This window comes from Triticum urartu, chromosome 6 (assembly GCF_003073215.2).
Source record: "Triticum urartu cultivar G1812 chromosome 6, Tu2.1, whole genome shotgun sequence".
Taxonomy (NCBI): domain Eukaryota; kingdom Viridiplantae; phylum Streptophyta; class Magnoliopsida; order Poales; family Poaceae; genus Triticum; species Triticum urartu.
Window position 1 is genome coordinate 320,814,764 of NC_053027.1, and position 8,861 is coordinate 320,823,624.

Consider the following 8,861-nt stretch of genomic DNA (forward strand, 5'->3'; position numbering starts at 1 on the left):
AGAAAAATTCAATCTATCCAACTGTAATGGTTTCATGCATGACAAAACAAGTTACCTTGCTGTTTAGGCAGAATAAGGAAAAGCACTATTAAGGCCATGTTTAATGAGCTAATATTTGAATCTTTGATTCAAATGAGTTCATTCCTTTCTAATATAACTTGCATTAGGCCAAGACACATTCATATTGCCATGTCATAGCATGCATCATATTGTTGCATATCGTCATGTGTTGATTGTATTACGATGTGTTCTTCGTGGTAGGTTCTGCCTCCGAGGATATCCATGAGTATCCAACTGAAGGGCAGTATCCCACTACCACTCCATCAGGCAAGCAACCATTGATCATTCCGATACAAACCCATGTTCTCGCTTCTGCTCTTGTTTACTGCATTAAGACAACGCAATTCAAACTGTTGTGTGCTAGGTAGTTGAAACCTTATCCTCTGCATGACCTGTCATTGCTACAGTAACTAGATGAAACCCACTAGCATGTGTAGGAGTTGATTGAGCCATGTATGTGATTCTTACCTTGCTATGCCTGCTATGCTTAGAGTTGTGTCAGGTCTGGTTCATCTGGGAGATGGGCTAGAGTGAAATGCTTACGCCGGTAATGTGAGGTATGCGTTGAACATCTTTTGGTAAAGGTATCGATGAGAGGCCATGTAGGAGTACATGGTGGGTTGTTTCATTGAGGCAGTCCCTAAGCACCGAGATCTGTATGCGTGATTTAAGATTCAGCTACTACCACACATTGGGCCCTGAAATATGACCCCGCTCGACTTACTGACCCCTCTCGCCTCTGTCCAGGAGTTGCAACTAGTTTTTGGTGTTTGTAGGACACGTGTTCGCGGCCGTGCGTAGCGCTGACCCTAGGGGTGGGCTATGTTGCGGTAGATACACCATGGCACGGTGTACTGAGTCACCCGTTTGGTGTCGCGGGAACCCTGTTCACATCATTTGGGGCCGTTGAGGACACCCCGGCCGGATTTCCTTGCGGATGGAACCTGAATAGGCGATAAGCCTGGACTAGAGACTTGTGAGGTTAGTCAGGTCGTGGTCTACACCCACGTCGGTTTTCGCTTGAAGTCTGCCGAGCACATGTCGTGTGCAGACGCTAAGTGGCGGAAAGATGTGTGACGAAGTACACCCCTGCAGGGTATAAAACTATTCGAATAGCCGCGTCCGCGGTAAAGGACTACTTGGTTGCATATACAGTTCATAGACAAGTTAATGGATACTACTAAAAGACTCAAGATAAAGTGTGAGTACCGAGGATGGCCCTCTCGTAGGATGACGAGGGAGGATCCCCGGTGGAGTATTGTGTTGGTGAGTAGTGGACTCGTGTGCGAAAACTATTTTACTAGTGAAGTTCCGTAGGATAGCTTAGCCAAGAGTCAAAGCTGGCTTGCTGCATCAACCCCACCGCCTTCTTGAGAATAAGCATGTATAGTAGGTTCTGATGTAAGACTTGCTGAGTACCTTTGTACTCATGTTTTGCTTATTTATTGTTTTCAGACGACAACACTGCCCCCTCTGATGGGTTCTATGTAGACCTTGACGTCGACGAGTGACTAGCCACCCAGGTGGTCACCCTGGCCATGGAGGGCCTATGTAGATAGACAGGCTTCGAGATGCCTTCTTTCTTTCTAGTCTGTACCCAGACTAGTTGCTTCCACATGTGCTTGTATGTTTGTATGACTTGAGTGTCGGGTCATGTGACCCCTATCTTTATGAACATGTTATGTATGGCTCTCTGGAGCCTTTAAATAAAGTACTTGAGTTGTAGAGTTTTGTTGTGATGCCATGTTGTATGTGCTCATATCAGGCATATTGTGTGTATGATTGAAATGCTTGGTTTGAGTGGGATCCGACAATCTAGTTGTTTATCCTTGACATCCTTTCTTATGGGGAAATGTAGTCTAGTGTTCCTCGAGCCATAGTAGTCCACTACAGCCCGGTTCACCGGAGTCCTGCTAGCCCAGCACTACTGCTCAGGACACTTGACTGGCCGACATGTGTTTCACTTCGTCCCTATGTCTGTCCCTTCGGGGAAATGTTACACGGTGACTTCCGGAGTCCTGCCTAGCCTGCTACTGCCCGGGGTTCCCCGGAGTCCTGTTAGCCCAGTGCTACAGCCCGGAATCACTCGTTGATGACCGACATGTTCGATGTGATTCATGTATGCCTGTCTCCATAGGTCTGTGCCGCTTTGGGTTCACGACTAGCCATGTCGGCCCGGGTTCTCTGTCATATGGATGCTAGCGACACTGTCATATACGTGAGCCAAAAGGCGCAAACGGTCCTGGTCCATGGTAAGGCGTCACCCGTGGGATACCGTGCGTGAGGCCGCAAAGTGATATGAGGTGTTACCGGCTAGATCGATGTGTCTTGGAATCGGGGTCCTGACACCCGTTGCCAGCGCCGCCGCCGCCCCGCGTTGCGCCGCCCCTCGCCGGAGCCGCCGCCGTGCCGGACCCCGCCGGAGGTTAGCGCCGTTCGGTTTTTTTAGAAAACTGGTTCGGTTTTCGTTAGAAAACCTAGTCATTTTTTCAGTTCGTAGGTTTTTTTCGGTTTTTCTGTTTAGCGGACGTTCGTCCGGATGTTCTTTTTAACGAACGGTTTTCGCTCGTTAGTTACAGATAATGAACGCTCGTTTGTTAGCCTATTCGTCAGTTTTCTTTTATCGGATTATTCCGCAATTATTTCTGATCGCGATTTCTGATCCGATTTTTGTTCTAGTTTATCTTTTCGCTCGTTATTCGGAATTAGGAGACTCAAGCGCCTAGATCTTCGTCTCGAGATCCTCTTTTCGCTTAACCAACTTGCACAAGATTTTGCTACTGTCAAATTTGACCTAGGTCCAGATAATAAATGGATCTTGTATCTTTCGTTGTTTGCGTTTCGTTGCTCCATTCGATTTTTTATTCTTGTTGCAAACCAGAGTTCTTGAGTTGAACTTTCTGGTTAGATCTTATTATTTGAGTTTTCCCATGTTTCTTTGCTTGATTGCTTATGTATGCTATTGTTTGTTTGCGACAGAATTCCCGGAGTGCGAAGCGTGTTATTTGGAGTCTCTAGGTTACGCGGATCGTCAGCAAGGCAAGTAACACTTTGATCATACCCCTTTATCACCCAGTTTTTATGCATTAGTTCCAATCCTCAAACATTGCATGGTTAGGATGTCATTAACATGTGGGTTGGGAAGTAGTTGATGAGATAGAACCTATTACCCTGTTACATTCAAACCCTTGGGAGTTACTTCTACGCGTTGCTTATATTGCTATGCTATGCTCGTAGCGTGGTTTGGGTGAGTGAAATCCATGACAGATGTGAGATTGATAATTAATGGTTCAACTTAAGGTGGCAACTTAAATACACATCTGGGTGGATTGAGGCACCTGGAGTACCCAGTGTTGCCTATATTTTTTGGAAATCCCGAAGTACCCGTGTGATCTTCTTATGGACCGCCACCCAGGCTCAAAGGGAACTGAGATTATTCATGCTACAAACATCCGTGTGCAGCCACAAGCTATTATGGGCTCTAGCATAGTTGAGTAAGTTACGTGAAGCTCTTGAAGAGGTGGATCAACATGTAGTGGATCAACAGTTAATGTTTCTGAAAGACTGTGTCTTGGTCATCCGTTTCTCAAACACCATGTAGTGCGAGAAATTGAACAGAGGAGATCAAGTCTTGTGGGGAAAAGTGTGCAAACCTCTGCAGAGTGTACAAACTAATCATGGTTAGCCATGTCCCCGGTTATGGACAATCTTGAGTATCTAGTACTTGGAGTATCTTAAGTATCTCATCACTCTAAATTAATATTGTTGGGTTGATAATTACTTTAATTGGGATTGAGTTGGAGGAACCTTCTCAATGATGTTTCAACTACCATGATAGTTAGAATAAAATCTATTCCTTTGTTGTAGGGAAAAATTGGCCTTTTGCAAAACTATAACCATAGAGCTTTCCACCAGCCAAATATACATGTAGTGATAGCATTATTCTGTTCTTGCTCTACTGTGTTATTTTGCCAGCATATTCCATGTGCCCGACCCGTTTTCGGGTTGCAACGTATTATGTTGCAGACTTTTCAGATGAGGAGTAAGGTTCGTTAGGTCATTGCCGTGCAGCTCAGCTATGTTGTTGGAGTTGATGGACTCACTTTATCTTCCAAGCCTTCCGCTGTTATCATATTAGATGGCCTTAAGCCATATTTATTGTAATAAGTTCTCTTTGGAGACATTCGATGTAATAAGTGTGTGATTGCTACTCTGTTATAAATCCTCGAGTACTGTGTCTGTCAGCATTACCGATCCAGGGATGACACTGAAGCACAGAGACTTGACCGTTAGAGGTCGGGTCGCTACACACCCATCCAGTGGTAGAGGATATGAACATCAGGAAGGATGCAGGTCTGAGACTTTGGAGACAGTCTGATCCATATGCTGTGAGGAGGAAGACTGCAGTGTACTATCGGTTCCACACCAAAGAACAACAAGATTTCTATGATACTATTTTGCTTGACAAGAAGCCTATAGTTTATGATATGAGATGGGTTGATTGGGAACTCATTGATGAGAATGAAGGCTATTTTCCCGGTGTACATGAGAGCTTCAGATTATGTGGTGTTGACGAGTTTGTAGGTCAAGAGCTGACAAAATGGAAGGATGAACTCATCATGCAATTCTACTCCACTGCTCATTTCTATCCAGATGGTAGGATTGTATGGATGTCTGAGGGTACAAGGTACCAGTCAACTGTTCATGAGTAGGCCAAGTTGATAAATGCCCCTGAAGAGCATGAAGCTGGCTTGGATGTCTATGCCACGAAGAAGAAAGACCACAACTCTATGGCCAACATGTACTGTCAGATTTCGGGTTCCGGCAGACCCTTGAGGTTCGAACACTGGGGTGCGCACGGAGATTTCACCTCCTACCTACCTGCACTCCTCCGCCTTGCCAAGATCTAAACTACAGAAAGAACAGCACAAGAGACGCAAGGTTTATACTGGTTCGGGCCACCGTTGTGGTGTAATACCCTACTCCAGTGTGTGGTGTGGTGGATTGCCTCTTGGGCTGATGATGATGAACAATACAAGGAAGAACAGCCTCGCGAGGGTCTGTTCTTGGCTGGGGCGATGAACTGCTGGGAGGAGCTCAGTCACCTTTCTCTCTCTCTTTATGATCTTCTCTATCCTTCGATCCCTTCGGCTCAGCTCTCTCTTTTCTTCTTCCCCCCTCAGCTCTGTGGGTGGCTGGTCCTACTTATAGAGGCCCTGGTCCTCTTCCCAAATATCGAGCGGGAAGGGAGCCAACAATGGCGGGCTAATTTGAAGGGGGACAGCTAGTATCAGCTATCCTGACAAAAGTAGTCTTCGTCTGCGCAAAGCTCTGGTGATGACGCCATCTTGGGCTCCATGGTGACCTCCATCTCGTAGTCCTCTTGGTCTTGGTATAGTTGCACCGAAATGACAACCTTTGCCTGATGCCTCGGTACTCCGCGGCTGCGCTTGCCCCCTTTGCACCAAAGAGGAAGGGAGGACACTGCGCGGGCTGGCACCCGCCTGGCGCCGCCGGTCGTCATGGCTTGCGTCATGGGCACCTCATGAGGTACCCCGCCTTGATCTCTCCGCCTCCTCGTGAGCCAGCCTGACGAGGCCGCGCCTGAGGAAGCTCCGCGTCGTCCGCCCCGCGAGGCTTGGCCCCTCGCGAGGGTCTTGGGTTTGTGTTGGTGAAGATGGGCCGCGCTGGGCCCCCCTTTGAGCCACGCCGCAGGCCGTAGGCAGGAAAGTCTGGGGACCCCCATTCCTAGAACGCCGACATGTACAAAGAGATCCCAGACAAACCTTTGGAAACACATAAGCTTGGATATGTACATTACTTGTTGTCTGGTCTAGCTACAATCAACACTATATTGAGGCATACAATGTTGCCCAAATCTGGAGATCGCAAGATGATCAAAGGCCATTCAATCAACTTGCTGCAGATATTTGATGCACACATTCAGGTGCTCATCAACTCCAAGATGGGCACAGGCACTTATTTGTTGGACAAGGGGCACTTACGCTTGAGACCAGAATTTGAGGATAACACATTTGTGATGAATGAGGATGATGCCACATTAGTGCAAGCACAAGAGAAGAGAGCAAAGGCAAAGGCTGAGAAGGCTGCAAAAATGCCAAGTGTTGAGGATGCATCTCAAGTTTTTCTGAAGTCAAAACAAGATCGGCTCGCATATCTAATTCAAGCAACTTTGAGGATCGAGAAGGGCTTGGCCACTCTGATCAAGAATTATGAGAGCTTGGAGAGGATCATAGAGACCAAAATTTATGATCTTGATCTTAAAGTAACTAAGACACAGTCAACTGTTGAGAAACTCCAGGAGGAAGCAGAGGAGAGGAAAGGGCAGGCTACTACATATACTTTTTAGAGAGTGCCCAGAGGTTAGAGATCTGCTGCAGTGCCAGTGCCTGACACTAGAGCAACTACTTCAGCACCAACAGCAATAACTTCAGTGCCACCTCCAGTTTCCACTCCACCAGCTCCAACAACATCAAGTGATGCCTTCGTCCTTGGAGTCCTCTCTACACCACCTCCCGAAGATCAAGCCTAGAGAGATGCATAGCACTATGCATTTTCAAACTTTTTGGCAACTTGTTGCCAAAGGGGGAGAAATGTATAGATCATAGGCTTTGAGAGAGAGTGTTATGTTTTGCTTCTTTGTCTCTCTTGCTATTTGGTTGATACTTTTGTGTGTGCTTTTTTGATACTCTTTATGTCTGTGTGTGAGATACTTGTATGATCATGTGTTTGATCATATTCAACTTTAATGCTTGCTTGGATGATATTATCTTTGCTATCTCATATATGATCATTCACTTTGCTTGGTGATGAGTGCATGTTTGAATTCCTATCATTTTGAGAGCTCCACCAAGATGTATGTGACATGGAAGAGTAACCCATGATCCTAATCGATTGTGAATTTGCATTGAAACGCAAATTTCAAATGATGCACAAATTTAGGGGGATCTCTTTCTTATCACATACTTCTCAAAGCAACGATGTACTTTAAATCTTATTATCATTTGTCAAAGATTTGATCTATATATTGTCATCAATTACCAAAAAGGGGGAGATTGAAAGTGCAACTATCCCTGGGTGGTTTTCGTAATTACTAACAACATATAGCTCATTGAACTAATGCTATTTCAAGATGATCATTTCAGAAAGTTCAATGATTGGCATTGCATGGATTAGGAATGTGGACCCCTCAAAATGCAAAGGACACAAATTGGCTCAAGCTCAAGACTCTACATTTTCATTTTAGTGATCCAAGATCACATTGAGTCCATAGGAAAAGCCAATACTATTAAAAGGGGATGAGGTGTTGCTTAATGGCTTGTTTGCTCAAAATGCTTAGTGATATGCTCCAAAAGCCCTAAACCACTTTCTCATATCCACATATGTCCCAAACCAAAAGTCAAACTCGGCCCGAACGATTTGATCTATCTGATGCCACCGAGTTCACTTAACATAGCCACTGCCAGACACCCTAGTCATTTCGATCTCACCGAGATGGGATTGCAAACTCTCGGTTTCCCTTCATAACATTTCGGTACAACAGAGATGAGCGATCGGTCCCATCGAGTTCGCAAAGCAAACTCTCGGTTTCCCTTCCGTAACATTTTTGTCCCACCGAAATGAGCGAATCGGTCCCACCGAGTTTGCCTGACCAACTCTTTGTTTTCCTATTACAGAAATCGGTCCTACCGAGTTTATGTGATTGGTCTCACCGAGATTACGTTATGCCCTAACACTAATAAAATCAGTCCTACCGAGTTGACATGTCGGTCCCACTGAAAATCCTAACGTTCACATTTTGAACTAAATTGGTCTGACCGAGTTTCATGATTTGGTCCCACCGGGTTTGGTGATTTGTGTGTAATAGTTAGATTTTGTGTGGAGGCTATATATACCCCTCCACCCTTCCTTCATTAGTAAGGAGAACCATCAGAACGTGCCTATGATGACCCACAAGTATAGGGGATCTATTGTAGTCCTTACGATAAGTAAGAGTGTCAAACCCAACGAGGAGCAGAAAGAAATGATAAGCGGTTTCCAGCAAGGTATTCTCTGCAAGTACTGAAACAAGTGGTAACAGATAGTTCTGTGATAGGATAATTTGTAACGAGCAACAAGTAACAAAAGTAAATATGGTGCAGCAAGGTGGCCCAATCCTTTTTGTAGCAAAGGACAAGCCTGGAAAAACTCCTATATAGAGAAAAGCGCTCCCGAGGACACATGGGAATATCGTCAAGCTAGTTTTCATCACGCTCATATGATTCGCGTTCGGTACTTTGATAATTTGGTATGTGGGTGGACCGGTGCTTGGGCATTGTCCTTACTTGGACAAGCATCCCACTTATGATTAACCTCTATTGCAAGCATCCGCAACTACAACAAAAGTATTAAGGTAAACCTAACCATAGCATGAAACATATGGATCCATATCAGCCCCTTACGAAGCAACGCATAAACTAGGGTTTAAGATTTTGTCACTCTAGCAACCCATCATCTACTTATTACTTCCCAATGCCTTCCTCTAGGCCCAAATAATGGTGAAGTGTCATGTAGTCGACGTTCACATAACACCACTAGAGGAGAGACAACATACATCTCATCAAAATATCGAACGAATACCAAATTCACATGACTACTAATAGCAAGACTTCTCCCATGTCCTCAGGAACAAACGTAACTACTCACAAAGCATAAACATGTTCATAATCAGAGGGGTATTAATATGCATATAGGATCTGAACATATGATCTTCCACCAATTAAACCAACTAGCATCAACTA